General features: G+C 39.9%; 1 pseudogene across 1 annotated transcript; it reads right to left on the reverse strand.

Moving 5' to 3' along the window:
* Window positions 1–5,349: 5,349 nt before the first annotated feature.
* On the reverse strand, window positions 5,350–6,729 carry LOC105468374 (purine nucleoside phosphorylase pseudogene; annotated as a pseudogene). Its single transcript, XR_979459.2, has one exon. The product of XR_979459.2 is annotated as a purine nucleoside phosphorylase pseudogene (transcript).
* Window positions 6,730–17,493: the final 10,764 nt, after the last annotated feature.

The following is a 17,493-nucleotide window of genomic DNA, read 5'->3' on the forward strand; positions in this document are numbered from 1 at the left end:
TTAGCTAGCTCATATGGTGCTTTGTGTGTCTGTGTGTATGTGTGTGAGAATTTGGAAATACACTCCTTCCTCAAGGAACTTTATTCCCACCTGCTTGAAAATTGTAACAAATTTATAAATATATGATGTCTATTATGGTAGTGGTGCCCTGTGGAGTTGTGCAGTGAACAGCATGCACAACTCTATATGGTGGTCCACTATTTTAACAGTGTTTTTCCCACATCATTTCAGTAACCACTTTACCTCCCAAGGATTAAACTAATATCTTACTTCTAGACTGAAACATTCTTTCCCTATCATTCTTTATATCAGTCACGATACAACTGCTCCTTTGATATCTATCCTTCTCTACTGACTTGTTGTATTGGTTTTCTGTTCCTATGTAGCAAATTGCCACAAATTTGGCAGTTTAAAGCAACACCATGTGTTAGCTCACTGTTCTACAGGTCAGAAGACCCAGCTGGGTTCTTTGCTCTGGGCCTCACAAGGCTGCAATCAAGGTATTGGTTATGCTGTGCTCTTATATGGAGATGATAGGAAAGAATCTGCTTTCAAGCTCATTTCAGGTTGTTGGTAGAATTCAATGACTTGCAGCTGTCAGACTAAGGTTCAGTTTTCTTGCTGGCTATCAGCCAGACCTGCTCTGAACTCCTAAAGCCTGCCTGTATTTCTTAGTAAGTGACCTGCTTCATCGTCAAAGCCAACAACAAATCTCCTTGGTGCTTTGAATTTCACTGAACCCACCCATCCTCCTACCCACTTCCACTGCCAGCCTGACAAAACTCTACTTTGGAAGGGCTCATGTGATTAGATTAGTCCCATGCAGATCACCTCCTTTTTGCCTAGTTAAACAACCATGGGAGTAAAACCAGCAGCAGAGATAATGGGGAACAAAAGCCTGCCTACCATATCTCTTATACCTCGTGTTGTTTAATGTTATTTCGTAACCAGCCTGAAGCCCGTAGTTCATTACTTCAAACATGTTTTGCCCTTTCCTTAATTTTGTCACTCCTTTGTTCTTCTACTGACCTTAGTAACTTAACCTTTCTCTATTCTTAACCCTAGGCTGTTGAGAAAAGTGAAAATTCATGGTGATATATAGTGATGGCCTTTGGCTCTTTACATTCTTTCTGTATGGATTATTGCAGTAGTTCTCCAACATCACACTTAATGCCCTCCAGTCCATCTCTCCTACTGTTGCTAGACTGATTTTACTAAAATACAATTCTCATCATGTCCATCTGTGTTTAAAATTGTGTAATGGCTTTCCATAGCTTTCAGGACAGCCTTGACAACTCATTACTGAATATAAAGGCCTAGTGGAAATGACTTCTGCCCATCTCTCTAACCTTATCTTTCACTTCTGCACATAGGAACCCCACTTCAAATTATACCAAATCGGCAAATCTGTTGTTCTTTTTGTGCCATGCTTGCCTATGTTTCCACGTCTCATGAACAGCTCATTTATTTTCCTGACATACCCACTCATTGCTTTTTCTTGTTTTATACTCATCCTTTAAGGCAGTTTAAATATCACCTTGTAAAGACTTTTCTGCTCCATACACTCATTTGCCTCCGGCAGTTATTCATTCCTTCTACTGAAAACCCTTATCCTTCATCAAATCACATTGAATTTTTTTTTTCTTTTTTTTTTTTCTTTTCTTTTTTTTTTTTTTTTTTTGAGACGGAGTCTTGCTGTGTCGCCCAGGCTGGAGTGCAGTGGCGCGATCTCGGCTCACTGCAAGCTCCGCCTCCCGGGTTCACGCCATTCTCCTGCCTCAGCCTCCCGAGTAGCTGGGACTACAGGTGCCCGCCACTGCGCCCGGCTAATTTTTTCTATTTTTAGTAGAGACGGGGTTTCACCATGGTCTCGATCTCCTGACCTTGTGATCCACCCGCCTCGGCCTCCCAAAGTGCTGGGATTACAGGCGTGAGCCACCGCGCCCGGCCACATTGAATTTTTGACTTTGAGCATGCTGAGGAATAAGTCTTATACATTCTCTTCTTGGTTTCTTCTTCTGACATGGAAAGAGAGGTTAGCACATCATAGGTGCTTAATATATGTTTGAATAATTGGATTTACTCCTGATGAGAAAATATAGGCAAACTTGTTTTGGGCTATTAATCAGCTGAACTGAAACTTCAAGACTGATTTCACTTAATGTTCTGGTTATAATTAAGAGCTAAAGCTACTGTGATTTTTAACACTATGGAATATAAACTTTTCTCCAAGATTGTATGGATCCTTATTTTCTACATTTAGAATAGACCACATGTTTATAAGAGATAGAAACAAACTAAAAGGGACTATGATAAACTTCTGTCATATCCTTAGGTTTTAGTCATAATTAAAACTTTGAACTAAATAATTAGTCTACCATTTGGTAATTTAAGTTGTATAGAGGAACACTGAGGTAGAATACCTTCTGTGGAAGAGCCAACAGAAATTTATTTTTAATTCTCCTTGGCTTTGTTGCTTATTATTTTTCTGCCTTCCAATATGTTTGTTTCACTAAGTTTTTCAAATTTCATTTATTGTGCCAGGATTATATCTTTGTGTTTATTTTATAAAATAATCAAATAAAATTTATAGAAGAGCTGAATTTGAGTTATCCCTGTGCACTCTAGAAGTAACAGTAAATATTTGTCTTCAAATATAGAGTATAACATTGATAGAAACTATGAAGCAAACTGAAGCATACATGTGGAAAGTCACAGGGAATTTTACCACCATCAATTCAGTATATTAACTTTAGTTATTTGGGGTCCTATATTTTTCTTAATGCAGTTTGGTAAAAAGCGTCGTGTCCCCAAATCAAGACATTTAACTTGTTTATTTTGCTTACACAAAATGCTTATATACTCTGAATATAGTCCTTTAAATATAGTCATATAGATGTGACTTCTGTTACACTTTAGAGTCATTTAAACATCTTTTTGATGTAGAATGTAGTTTTATTACACAAAAATTAAATCTCAAGCATTAGGTTATATAGTTAACTCAATTATTCATTTCCTATTCTAGGAAAGAATTATAGGGTTTCTCTTGTTCTGTTAATTCCCATAGATGTTCTTAATTTAGAATGCTTTCCTTCCTGTGGATTAATTCCTTCTTTGTATATATGCACAAGAAGCTTCTACAGTTAAATTCTCAGTGGTCTCTGATGAGTATAGGTGTTCCTACAGTTTCTAACAGCTCACAGTCTGTCTTTATCGAATTACTCATCACCTAATATTTCTAGAATAATTCACCCATAGCTAGGACATTTTAGGGGAGTGATTATTGGATAGCCAGTGTTACAAATAACATTTCTTTGAAAATCAGTGATTGCTCACTAGTACTGTATGTGAAGAATACTGGTTAAAAAGTCAATTTATTTTATTTTTGTAGAGATGCGATTTCAATATATTGCTCAGGCTGGTCTCAGACTCTTGGTCTCAAGTCATCCTCTTGCCTCGGCTTCCCAAAGTGCTGGGATTATAGACATGAGTCACTATGCCTGACTGAAAATGAATTTAGATAAGACCACGGCAGCAGATTTGACACTGTGAGTCTTTCAAAAAAAAAAAAAATCGAAAAAAAGATCAAAAGAATAGCATGGCATTTACAAGTAGAGTCCTTTTTCCATTGTGTTACTTTATATTAAAACTTGAGTGATAGATTTGAGAGAAAACCTAGAAATTATGGGTCTAGCTCCTTTACTCCCAAAATAACTGAGACCAAGAAAGGGATAGAAACTTAGGTCTAAGATCCTATAGCTAGTTAGTGGCAGAACCAGGACTATCCTGCTATTTTCCAGTTCAGTATACTTTTTACTGTACTATGCTGCTTTTCTGTATTTTTCTACTCTAAGCATTTTAACAATAGTAAAATCATTTTAATTAAACCAAAAGTTACTTTCTTTTAAGAATCATTAATATATTTCCATCCTACTTGGGTGTACCCCATCTGTAACAACTGAGGGGATTAGCTAGTAACATGCTTGGTTCTTAAGACGGTCCTGCTACTTTTCAAAAGGAATGATTTGAGAAATGGTTTTTACATGCTTAGTAGAGTGCGCAACTCTGGTATGTGAGGGAAACCTCTTTTGTACTGTATGAGAGCTCCTTTGTTGCTTTATACTGTAGACCTTTTTAATGGAAAGAAGGGGGGAAGGAGGCTATTATGCTATTTTGCATTTACAATTCAGAATTACGCCCTTGGTGGTGCTGGAAGAAATTTCATGATGGGATATGAGGCAGTATTAGGCCTATCCAGGCAATTATTTTATCAGTCTGTTTCAAGGCTTTCCGTGTTAAAAGAAAAGTGATCAAATAAAAAATGAAATAGCATATAATGAGTTTGACGGAATCTTGTAAGTACTTTTGGTTGCTAGAGCAATGTCTTCCTTTGTCTTTGCTTAATATGACTTCCCTCTCCGTAGCTTGACTTCGTGAAAGTAGACATTCATTTTTAAAAAGCAAAAATTTCAGGCTTATGGCAAAATAATAAGCCCACTCACTACAACTTATTTCTCTTAAGTGAAATTCAGATTAAGAAGAAACATTGTGTTCCCTTGAAGGCATAGCCCAAGGCAAAATAGTTAAGTGGTCAACCTTTGGCTTTTGAGGCCTTTGTCATCTTTGGTTCTCAGTCCCACCTCTGAGTCCTTCAGCTGCCTTTTGTATGTCCTTTATGATATCCTACCAAGCCCCACCATAATAACAAACCTAATACCACCCTCCTCATCTCAATCATAATTTAGTCATCCTGGGCTATTCTTTCAGGTATTGCTTTTAATTTTTTTCTTTGTTTCTAATTCTGTACATACATAGTAGGTATATATCTTTATGGGGTATATGAGATATTTGATACAGGCATGCAATGAGTAATAATCACATCAGGGTACATGGGGTATCGATCGCCTCAAGAATTTATTCTTTGTGATATAAATAATCCAATTTTTAAAAAAATTTATTTTACAGTTTACAATTAAATTATTTTAGACTATAGCCACCCTGTTGTTCTAGCAAATATTGTCTTATTTTTTCTAACTATTATTTTGCCCCACTTCACCTTTATGCCACCCCATCCTCACTTCACCTTTATGCCACTCCACTACTCTTCCCAGCCTCTGGTAACCATCCTTCTACTCTATCTTCATGAGTTCAATTGCTTTAATTTTTAATTCCTGCGGATAAGTGAGAGCATATGATGTTTGTCTTTCTGTGCCTGGCTTACTTCACTTTACACAATGAACTCCAGTTCCATCCATGTTGCTTCAAATGACAGAATCTCATTCCTTTTCATGGCTGAATAGTACTCCATTGTGTATATGTACCACATTTTCTTTTTTTTTTTTTTTTTTCTATTTCATCTTTCTCTTTATTCTGACAACATTATGACATTAAATAAAGTCCAAGAGGTATTGGGTTAGTCCTTGTTTGGTCTCTGGTGATTTTGATAAGGCAGAACAGAGCCCCCAGGAATGTATTATCTCAAAAAGCTAGTAGCAGCTGCTGTGCAAAGTTCTAAGGCCCAAGTCAAATCCTGGGCACCTCCACAGATGCGTGGTAGGGCATGGGCTCCAGCTCTTGTATAAGAAAGAACAGAAATGAGAACAGCTTTATTTTGTAGCGCCAACGTCTCACTATGCTCACACCTGTAATCCCAGCTGTGAGAAGAGGATCTGGCACTAGAAGGGTCTAGTGGAAGAAAGTGGGAAAGGTGAAGGCTAGAAATCTTTTCCTTTCTGCTACAACCTAAGGACAGAGGCACGTGACTCCAGCAAGAGGTCAAAGAAGGTAGCAGCTACTTGGATCTTGTGTGAGAGACGCCAGACCACTCCAGGGCAGATCAACTGGCTTTGTCAGGGAGTGGAATGCTGGCCATAAGAATGGAGACCAACTGTTCCAATTTCTGTGCAGCTTGTTTGCCAGCTGCTAATACTTCTTCATGGTTGGCCTTCTCCAGGCTTTCATAATCCATGATGACCTTGTTGGTGATGAGTGAGAAGCCGAAGACTCGAAGTCCACAGTGCCGTGCAACGATAACTTCTGGTACTGTACTCATGCCAACAGCATCTGCTCCCAGCTTCTGCAGCAGATGAGATTCTGCCACAGTCTCAAAGCTGGGGCCTGCCAGCATCACATAGGTGCCTTCCTGTAGCTCACGTTGCTCCCCCATTTGTTTCCACATACTGAGAGCCCTCTGCCTCCTAGTCCGGTCATAGGCATCAGACATGGCAGGGAAACGAACTCCAAACCTTTCATCATTGGGCCCTCTGAGAGGGTTCTGACCACTGAAACCAGGTAGGTTGATATGGTCACGGATCAGCATGATATCTCCAACCTCAAACGCGGGGTTCAGCCCTCCTGCTGCATTGGTGACCACCAGGGTGTCCACACCCAGAAGGTGGAAAACCCTCACTGGGAAAGTCACCTTCCAGAGCGAGTACCCTTCATACATATGGAACCTGCCCTGCATTATCACACAGGCTCTGCCATTCAGGAACCCAAACACCAGTCGGCCAACATGACCTGGCACTGTACTTTGGGGAAAGTTGGGGATTTCACTGTAGTCAAAGATCTGGGCCTGAGTTAATTTATCAGTCAGACCTCCTAATCCAGAACCACAGATTATTGCAACTTGAGGTTGGTGCTTAGTGTGAGACAGAAGCCATTCTGCAGTGTTCTTATAATCTTCATATGTGTATCCGTTCTCCATGGTCTCGCAGCAGCCCTCTCGATCTATGTACCACATTTTCTTTATCCATTCATCCGTTGATGGACACTTAGGTTGCTCCCAAATCCTGGCTATTTTAAATAGTGTTGCAATAAACATGGAAGTGCAGATATCTCTTCAATATACTGATTTCCTTACTTTTGAGTACATAACCAACAGTGAGATCTCTGGATCATATATGGTAGCTCCAAAAGGGAGATATAGGCCAAAAGAAAGGGTCTACAGGCTCAGTGCAAGTCCAAAACCCAGCAGGGAAGTCACTAAACCTTAAATCTCCAAAATAATCTCCTTTGACTCCATGTCCCACATCCAGGGCATGCAGGTGGAAGTGGTGGGCTCCTAAAACTTTGGACAGCTTTCCCCTGTTACTTTGCAAGTTACAGCTCCCTCAGCTGCTTTCACTGGCTGGCATTGATTGCCTGCAGCTTTTCCAGGCACATAGTGCAGGCTGTCAATTGAGCTACCATTCTGGGGTCCAAAGGACAGTGGCTCTCTTCTCACAGCTCCACTAAGCAGTGCCTCAGTGGGGACTCTGTGTGGGGGCTTCAACTCCACATTTTTCCTCCATGTTGCCCAAGTAGAGGTTCTTCATGATGGCTCTACCCATGCAACAGGCTTCTTCCTTGACATCCAGGAGTTTCCATACATGCTCTAAAATCAAGACAGAGGCTCCCAAGCCTCAATGGTTGTACTCTGCACCTGCAGGCTTAGGACCACGTGAAAATTGCCAAGGCTTTTGGTTTGCTCCCTCCGGAGCAGTGGCCCAAGCTGTTTCTGAGGCCTTTTAAGCCATGGCTGAAGCTGGAGGAGCTGGGATTCAGGAAGCAGTGTCTCAATGCTGTTCCGGGCAGTGGAGCCCTGGGCCTGGCCCACTAAATCATTCTTCTCTTCTAGGCCTCAGGGCCTGTAATGAGAGGGGCTGTCCGAGAGGTCTCTGAAATGCCTTTGAGGCCTCCCCATTGTCTTGGTTATTAACATTTGGCTTCTCTTCACTTATGCAAATTTCTGAAGCAGGCTTGAATTGTTCCCCAGAAAAAGGGATTTTCTTTTCTTTCTTTCTTTTTTTTTTATTATACTTTAAGTTCTAGTGTACATGTGCACAACGTGCAGGTTTGTTACATATGTATACATGTGCCATGTTGGTGTGCTGCACCCATTAACTCGTCATTTACATTAGGTATATCTCCTAATGCTATCCTTCCCCCTCCCCCCTCCCCACAATAGGACTCAGTGTGTGATGATCCTCTTCCTGTGTCCAAGTGATCTCATTGTTCAATTCCCACCTATGAGTGAGAACATGGGGTATTTGGTTTTCTGTTCTTGTGATAGTTTGCTGAGAATGATGGTTTCCAGCTGCATCCATGTCCCTACAAAGGACACAAACTCATCCTTTTTGATGGCTGCATAGTATTCCATGGTGTATATGTGCCACGTTTTCTTAATCCAGTCTGTCACTGATGGACATTTGGGTTGATTCTAAGTCTTTGCTATTGTGAATAGCGCCGCAATAAACATACATGTGCATGTGTCTTTATAGCAGCATGACTTATAATCCTTTGGGTATATACCCAGTAATGGGATGGCTGGGTCAAATGATGGGATTTTCTTTTCTACCACATGGCCAAGCTGCAAATTTTCCAGACTTCACACTCTGCTTCCCTTTTAAATATAAGTTCCAGTTTCAGATCATTTCTTTGCTCACACATGTGAGAATAGGTGGTTAGAAGCAGTCAGGCCACATCTTGAATGCCTTGCTGCTTAGAAATTTCTTCTGCCAGATACCCTAAATCATGTCTCTCAAGTTCAAAGTTCCATAGATTTTTAGAGCAGGGGCACAATCTAACCAAGCTCTTTGTTAATGGACAACAAAAGTGACCTTTGCTGCAGTTCCCAATAAGTTCCTCATCTCTGTCTGAGACTTCCTCAGCCTGACATTGACTGTCCATATCCCTACCAGCATTTTGGTTACAACCATTCAACAAGTCTCTAGGAAGTTTCAAATTTTCCCTCATCTTTCTATCTTCTTCTGAGCCCTCGAAACTGTTCCAACCTCTGCCCATTACCCAGTTCCAAAGCTGCTTCCACATTTTCAGGTATCTTTATATCAAAACCCACTTCTGGTACCAATTTTCCATTGGTACCAATTTTTCACTGGTACCAGAAGTACCCCAATAGTCCACTCTTGCATTACTATAAAGAAATACCTAAGATTGGGTAATTTACAAATAAAATAGATTTAATTTGCCCACAGTTCCACAGGCTGTACAGGAAGCATGATGCTGGACATTTCATTGGCTTCTGGAGAGGTGTGAGGAAACTTACAATCATGGCAGAAGGCAAAGGGGGAGCAAGCATCTCATATGGCTGGAGCAGAAAGAGAGAGAGGAGGGAGGTGGTACACACTTTTAAACAACCAGATCTTGTGAGAACTCTATCATGAGAGCTGTACTAGGGGAATGGTGCTAAACCATTCATGAGAACTCTGCTCCCATGATCTAGTCACCTCCCACCAGGCCCCACCTCCAACATTGGGAATTATAATTCTACATGAGATTTGGGCAGGGACAAAGACCCAAACCATATCATGTGTCTTGGGGATAATCTTCTGTAGAATATTACAGGGGTTCTTTGTATTTCCTGAATTTGACTGTTGGACTCTCTAGTGAGGTAGGGAAAGTTTTCATGGGTGATATCCTGATAAATATGCTTTCTAAGTTGTTTGCTTTCTCCACATCCCTTCAGGTATGCCAATGGCCTCTTTACATAATATATTTGGCCTCTTTACATAATCCTGTATTTCTTGGAGGTTTTGGTCATTCCTTTTCATTTTTTAAAAGACATTTTGTCTGACTGTCTTATTTCAGGGAGCCCAGCCTCAAGTTCTGAGATTATTTCCTCAGCTTGGTCTATTCTGCTGTTAATACTTGTGATTGCACTGTGAAATTCTTGTAGTGTGTTTTCCAGCTCTATCAGATCAGTTAAATTATTTTTTTATACTGGCTATTTGGTCTGTCAGCTCCTGTATCATTTTATTGTGGTTCTTATATTGGATTTTTCCATTCTCCTGAATCCTGATGATCTTTATTCCTATCCATATTTTGAATTCTATTTCTGTCATTTCAGCTCCCTCAGCCTAGTTAAGAACCCTCATGGGAGAACTAGTGAGATCATTTGAAGGACATAATACACTCTGGCCATTTGAGTTGCCAGAGTTCTTGCATTGGTTCTTTCTGATCTCTGCATGTTGGTGTTTCTTTATATGTGGGGCTGCCTCTGATAGAAGAGTTCAGGCAGGTGCATGGTGGTTGTGTTGGAGTCACAGGTCATACAGCCTTGCCCAGTGAAGAGAAGAAAGGACTGGGACCTGCATGGAGAACTTTTCAGCCACTTTTCTGATCAATGGGTGCTCAGTGATGGGTATCTAAACCAGCCCCTGGTCCCATGGAACTTCCAGAGGCTGAAGTCAGTAAGGATGTGTGCTATGAGACAGTAAGGATGGCAAACTGCTCTTCCCTTTGGGAGCTCTGTCTCAGGGAGTCACAGAGTTGCTACCAGTTTGATATCCTTCGCAGGGTGTGGGTGAGTATCTAGGGCAGGAATAGACCCTCTCAATGATGAGATACAGGATTGGGTACCTACATAACAAATGGTCTGGACACTTTTCTGCAGGGCTGCTGTAGTACACTGGGGGTCTGCTTCATTTCCTAATCTCCTCAGATTTTCCAACTCCTGAAGGTGTCAACAGAAGATGGCAAAACAGTAAAGATAGTGGCCTGCCCCTTCCTCTGGGAGTTCCATCCAGGGAGGTGTAATGCTGCTACCAGTGGCTGGCTGGAATTCCAAACCAGTGCATCTTATCTTGCAAGGTGCTGTGGAAGCAGAGCCTGCATTCTATCAATGCTCAGTCTCCTGAATTAAGCCCCTTTCTTAGGAGTATGTAAGGGGGTCTATCCTCTCGCTTAGCCACAGTTGGAGCTGCTTTAGTTGGATACCCTAGATACCCAGGGCTCTGTGTGTGTCTGAGCAGCTGCTCTGCCCAAACTACATGTAATTATGCATGTCAGACTGAAGATGCTGTTGGAGTGGGTTCATGAAAGGATCTCCTGACCCATGGTTGTGAAGATCCATAGAGAAAGCATGGGTCCCAGGGTTATTCATTCACTCACCACCTCCCTGGGCAAGGTATACTCCCCTGGCTCTGTGTTGCTTCCAGGTGGGTGGTTGTCCTGCCTTGTTTTTCTCTGTTCTGTGTGGGTTGTTTTCTTGATGAATCTCAATGTGTGTGCCTAGATGTTTCAGTTGAAGATGCTGTATTTACTCACCCCTTCTATTTCTCTCCATGAGAGTGGTATACACTTGCTACTTCCAGCCTCCCCAGTTTTGTTCTTTTTGCTTAGAATAGCTTTGACTCTTCTAGGTTTACTGTGGTTCCATATAAATTTTAGGATTTTTTTTTTTTTTTTTACTTCTGTGAAGAATGTCACTGGTACTTTGATAAGGATTACATTGAACCTCTGGATTGCTTTGAGTAGTATGGACATTTTAACAATATTTTTTCTTCCAATCCAAGAACATGACATATCTCCATTTTTTGTGTTTCCTTCAATTTCTTGCATCAATATTTGATAGTTTCCATTGTAAATATCTTTCACTTGTTTGGTTAATTTCAAGGTATTTTATTTCATGTATAGCTATTGTAAATGAGATTACTTTTTAATTTCTTTTTCAGATTGTTCACTATTGGCATATATAAATGCTACTAATTTATATGTGTTGATTTTGTATCCTGTGACATTACTGAATTCACTTATCAGTTCTCATAGTTTTTTTCATGGAGGTTTTAGGTTTTTCCAAATATAGGATCATATAGTGTCCAAATAAGGATATTTTGACTTTTTCCTTTCCATTTTGGATGCTGATATGGTTTGGCGGTGTCCCCCCCCACTCCACAAAATCTCATCTTGAATGGTAACTCCCACAATTCTCACATGTCATGAGAGGAACCCAGTGGGAGGTGATTGAATTACGGAGGTAGGTCTTTCCTGCACTGTTCTTGTGCTAGTGAATAAGTCTCATGAGATCTGAGGGTTTTAAAAAGAGGAGTTCCCTTCTTTTACACTGTTGGTGGGAGTGTAAATGAGTTCAACCATTGTGGAAGACAGTGTGGTGATTCCTCAAGGATCTAGAACAAGAAATACCATTTGACCCAGCATTCCCATTACTGGGTATATACCCAAAGTATTATAAATAATTCTACTATAAAGACACATGCAGATGTATGTTTATCACAACACTATTACAATAGCAAAGACTTAGAACCAACCAAAATGCCCATCAATGATTGATTGGATAAAGAAAATGTGACACATATACACCATGGAATACTCTGCAGCCATAAAAAAGAATGAGATCTTCTTTTGCAGGGACATGGATGAAGCTGGAAGCCACCATTCTTAGCACTAACACAAGAATGGAAAACCAAACACGTGAAGTGCAGCAAACCACCATGGCACATGTATACCTATTTAAGAAACCTGGATGTTCTTCACATGTATCCCAGAACTTAAAATAAAATAAAAAATAAAAAAGGGGAAAAAAGAGGAGTTCCTCGCACAAACTCTCTCTTTTCCTGCTGCCATCCATGTAAGATGTGACTTTCTCCTCCTTGCTTTCTGCCATGATTGTGAGGCTTCCCCAGCCACGTGGAACTGTAAGTCCAATTAAACTTCTTTCTTTTGTATATTGTCCAGTCATGGGTATGTCTTTATCAGCAGTCTGAATACGGAATAATACAGATGCCCTTTATTTCTTTCTCTTGTCTGATGGCTCTAGCTAGAACTTCCAGTACTATTTTAATAACAGTGGTGAAAGTGGGCATCCATGTCTTGTTCCAGATCTTAGAAGAAAGGCTTTCTGTTTTTGCTTGTTCCACATGGTACTAGCTGTGAGTCAGTCATATATGGCTTTTATTATGTTGAAGGGATGTTGAATTTTATCAAATGCATTTTTTAGCATCAATTGAAATGATAATTTGTTTTCTTGTCCTCCATTCTGTTGATATGATGAATCACATTAATTGCTTTCTGTATGTTCAACCATATTTGCATCTCTGGGATTAATCCAACTTGGCGATGATGAATGGTCTTTTTGATGGGTTATTGAATTCAGGTTGTTACTATTTTGTTGAGGATTGTAGCATAAATATTTATCAGCAAGTACTCCTTGTGGCTTGGGGTGCTGGCAGCTATGGGGTGAGCCTCATCTGCCTTAGGAAAGGGGGGGTAAGAGCAAAAAGAATTGTGTCTTGTGGTTTTAGTGCAATCTCAGTTGTAGTACAGTGACACAGTAGGTGGACTTCTAAGGTATTTGATTCTATCTAGTCCTTGACTCCTGGATGGTAACTCTGGACCAATCTAGGGGACTGAGAGAACCCGGGGACCTGAAGAGAAAGACAAGGGCCAGGGTGTCTTTGCCCCCTGCTAATTGTAGAGCCCCAGGGGCTTGAGATATCATTGACAGTAGGCAGAGAGTGGTTGCAGCAGGCTTTGGGTGAGATCAAGTTCTGTGCTGGCTTCAGTTCTGACCCAGTGTAGTCATAGTGGTGGTGGCCACAGGGGTTTGTGTCACTCTGCACCAAGATTTAGGTAGCTCAGAACAGGGGGGGGGGGGGAGAGAGAGAGAGAGAGAGAGAGACTCTGCTTGGGAGAAAGTAAAGAAAGAGAACAAAAATGTCTGACTGGTAAACAGAGAAGTCTCCCAGATTGTGTCCAAGACAATCAAGGTGGTTCCTCTATGAATCTGCAAGAACCACAGCATTACTGGGCTTGGGGAGCTTCCTAAAGAAGATACAGCTTAGATGACAACACCCATGACCTTTCAAATATCTGGAAGGCCTTTCCAAGAAAGACAGGTATAAAGAAAACCAGACAATACTACAATAAATAGCTAACCTTTCAATGCCCAGATGCTGGAAGAACATTTACTAGCATCAACATCATCCAGGAAAAATGACAACATCAAATGAACTAAATAAGCAACTAGGGACCAATCCCATAGGAACGGAGATATATGAACTTTCAGACAGAGAACTCAAAATAATTATGTTGAGAAAGTGCAGAAATTCAAGAAAAGACAGAGAAAGATTCAGAATTCTATCACATAAATTTAGGAAAGAGGTTGAAATAACTTAAAATAATCAAGCAAAAATTCTGGAGCTTAAAAATGCAATTGGCATACTGAAGAGTGCACCAGAGTCCCTTAATAGCAGAACTGATCAAGCAGAAGAAAGGATTACTAAGCGTGAATACAAGATGTTCGAAAATACAGTCAGACAAGACAATTAAAAAAAAAAAAAGAATAAAAAACAATGTAGCATGCCTACAGGATCTAGAAAATAGCCTCAAAAGGTCAAATCTAAGAATTATTGGACTTAAAGAGGAGGTAGTGAAAGAGATAGGGGTAGAAAGTATATTCAAAGGGATAATAACAGAGAACTTCCCAAACCTAGAGAAAGATATCAAAATCCAAGTGCAAGAAGGATATAGAACACCAAGCAGATTCAATCCAAAAAAGCCTATCTTACAGCATTTAATAATCAAACTCTCAAAGGTCAAAGATAAAGAAATCCTAAAAGCAGAAAGAGAAAAGAAATAAATACCATACAGTGGAGCTCCAATATGTCTGGTGGCAGACTTTTCATGGAAACCTTACAAGCCAGGAGAGAGAGAGAGGCATGTCATATTTAAAGTGCTGAACCAAAAAAAACCCATCTTTTATTCTAGAAAAGTATATCTAGTAAAAATATTATAAAAACATGATGGAGAAAGCAAGGCTTTTTCAGACAAACAAAAGCTGAAAGGTTTCATCAATACCAAGCCTGTCCTACAAGAAATGCTAGAAGGACTACTTCAATCAGAAATAAAAGAATATAAAAAAAGAAATAAAAGGACATTAATAAGAAATAAATAATCACCTAAAGGTCCAAAACTCACTGGTAATAGTAAGTACCTGCAAAATCACAGAATATTATGACACTGTAACTGGTGTGCAAATTACTCAAGTAGAAAGAATAATGAACCAATAAAAATAATAATTACAAAAACTTTTCAACCCATAGTAAAATAAAATATAAGTAAAAACAAAAAGGTAAAAAGCAGGGAGATGAAATTAGGGTGTCAGGTTTTTCTTAGTTTTCATTTTTTTTGTAATTTATTTTATTTTAAGCTCTGGGATACATGTGCAAGATATGTAGGTTTGTTACATAGGTAAACGTGTGCCATGGTGGTTTGCTACACCTATCAACCCATCACCTAGGTATTAAGCCCTACATGCATTAGCTGTTTATCCTGATGCTCTCCCTCTCCCATGCCCCAACAGGGCCCAATGTGTGTTGTTTCCCTCCCTGTGGCCATGTTTTCTTATTGTTCAGCTCCCATTTATAAGTGAGAACATCTGGTGTTTGGTTTTCTGTTCTCGTGTTAGTTTGCTGAGAGTAATGGCTTCCAGCTCCATCCTTGTCCCTGCAAAGGACATGACCTCATTCCTTTTTTGAGGTGCATAGTATTCCATGGTGTATATGTGCCACATTTTCTTTATCCAGTCTATCACTGATGGGCATTTGGGTTGATTCCATGTCTTGCTATTGTGAATAATGCTGCAATGAACATATGTGTACATGTAACTTTATAATAGAATGATTTATATTCCTTTGGGTATATACCCAGCAATGAGATTTCTGGGTCAAATGGAATTTCTGATTCCAGGTCTTTGAGTAATCACCACACTGCCTTCCATAATGGTTGAACTAATTTACATTCCCACCAACAGTGTAAAAGTGTTGCTATTTCTCCACAGCCCTGCCAGCATTTGTTGTTTCTTGATTTTAATAATCACCATTCTGACTGGCATAAGATAGTATCTCATTGTGATTGTGACTTGTATTTTCTAATGATGAGTGATGTTGAGCTTTTTTCATGTTTGTTGGCCACATAAATGTCTTCTTTTGAGAAATGTCTGTTCATTTCCTTTGCCCACTTTTTAATGGGGTTGGTTTTTTTTCTTGTAAATTTGTTTAAGTTCTTTGTAGATTCTGGGTATTAGACCTTGGTCAGATGGATAGATTGTAAAAATTTTCTCTCATCGTTTAGGTTGCCTGTTCACTATGATGATAGTTTTTTTTTTTTTTTTTTTTTTTTTTTTTTCTGAGACGGAGTCTCGCTCTGTTGCCCAGGCTGGAGTGCAGTGGCCGGATCTCAGCTCACTGCAAGCTCCGCCTCCCGGGTTTACGCCATTCTCCTTCCTCAGCCTCCCGAGTAGCTGGGACTACAGGCTAGGTTTTTTTTATATTTTTTTAGTAGAGACGGGGTTTCACTGTGTTAGCCAGGATGGTCTCAATCTCCTGACCTCGTTATCCGCCCGTCTCGGCCTCCCAAAGTGCTGGGATTACAGGCTTGAGCCACCGCGCCCGGCCGATGATAGTTTCTTTTGGTGTGCAGAAGCTCTTTAGTTTAATTCGATCCCATTTGTCAATCTAACATTGACTGTAATCTAATATTGACTGTAGAATGTTAAAGTCTCCCACTATTATTGTGTGTACTCTTAGTCTCTTTGTAGGTCTCTAAGAATTTGTTTTATGAATTTGGGTGCTCTTGTATTGGGTGCACATATATTTAGGATAGTTAGCTCTTCTTGTTGAATTGATGCCTTTACCATTATGTAATGTGCTTATTTATCTTTTTTGATCTTTGTTGGTTTAAAGTCTGTTTTGTCAGAAACTAGGATTGCAACCCCTGCTTTTTCTCTGCTTTCCATTTGCTTGATAAGTTTTCTTCCATCCCTTTATTTTGAGCCTATGTGAGTCTTTGCACATGAGGTGGCTCTGTCTTGAATACAGCATGCCAATGGGTCTTGATTATTTATCCAGTTTAACATTATATGCCTTTTAATTGGGGCATTTAGTCCATTTACATTTAAGGCTAATATTGTTATGTGTGAATTTGATCCTACCATCATGATGCTAGCTGGTTATTTAGCAGACTTGTTGATGCAGTTGCTTCATAGTGTCATTGGACTTTGTACTTCATTGTATTTTTTCAGTGGCTGGTAATGGTTTTTCCTTTCCATAGTTAGTGCTTCCTTCAGGAGCTCTTGCAAAGTAGGCCTGGTGGTGATGAATGCCTTCAGCATTTGCTTGTCTGAAAAGGATTTTATTTCTCCTTCACTTATGAAGCTTAGTTTAGCAAGATAAGAAATTCTTGGTTAGAAATTCTTATCTGTAAGAATGTTGATTATTGGCCCCCATTCTCTTCTGGTTTGTAGGTTTTCTGCTGAGAGGTCCACTGTTAGTCTGATGGGCTTCCCTTTGTAGGTGACCTGGCCTTTCTCTCTGACTGCACTTAACATTTTTTCCTTCATTTCAACCTTGGAGAATCTGATGATTATATGTCTTGGGGTTGATCTTCTCAAGGAGGATTTTACTGGGGTTTTATGGATTTCCTGAATTTGAATGTTGGCCTGTCTTGTTAGGTTCGGGATGTTCCCCTGGATGATATTCTGAAGTATGTTTTCCAACTTAGTTCTGTTCACCTTTTCTTTTTCAGGTACCCTGATCAGTCGTAGGTTTGATGTTTTTACATAATCCCATAGTTGTCAGGGTTTTTGTTCATTCCTTTTCATTCTTTTTTCTCTAGTCTTGTCTGCCTGTCATATTTCTGAAAGTTATAGTCTTCAAGCTCTGAAATTCATTCCTCTGCTTGGTCTATTCAGTTATT

Source organism: Macaca nemestrina, chromosome X, assembly GCF_043159975.1.
Source record: "Macaca nemestrina isolate mMacNem1 chromosome X, mMacNem.hap1, whole genome shotgun sequence".
In the NCBI taxonomy this organism is placed as follows: domain Eukaryota; kingdom Metazoa; phylum Chordata; class Mammalia; order Primates; family Cercopithecidae; genus Macaca; species Macaca nemestrina.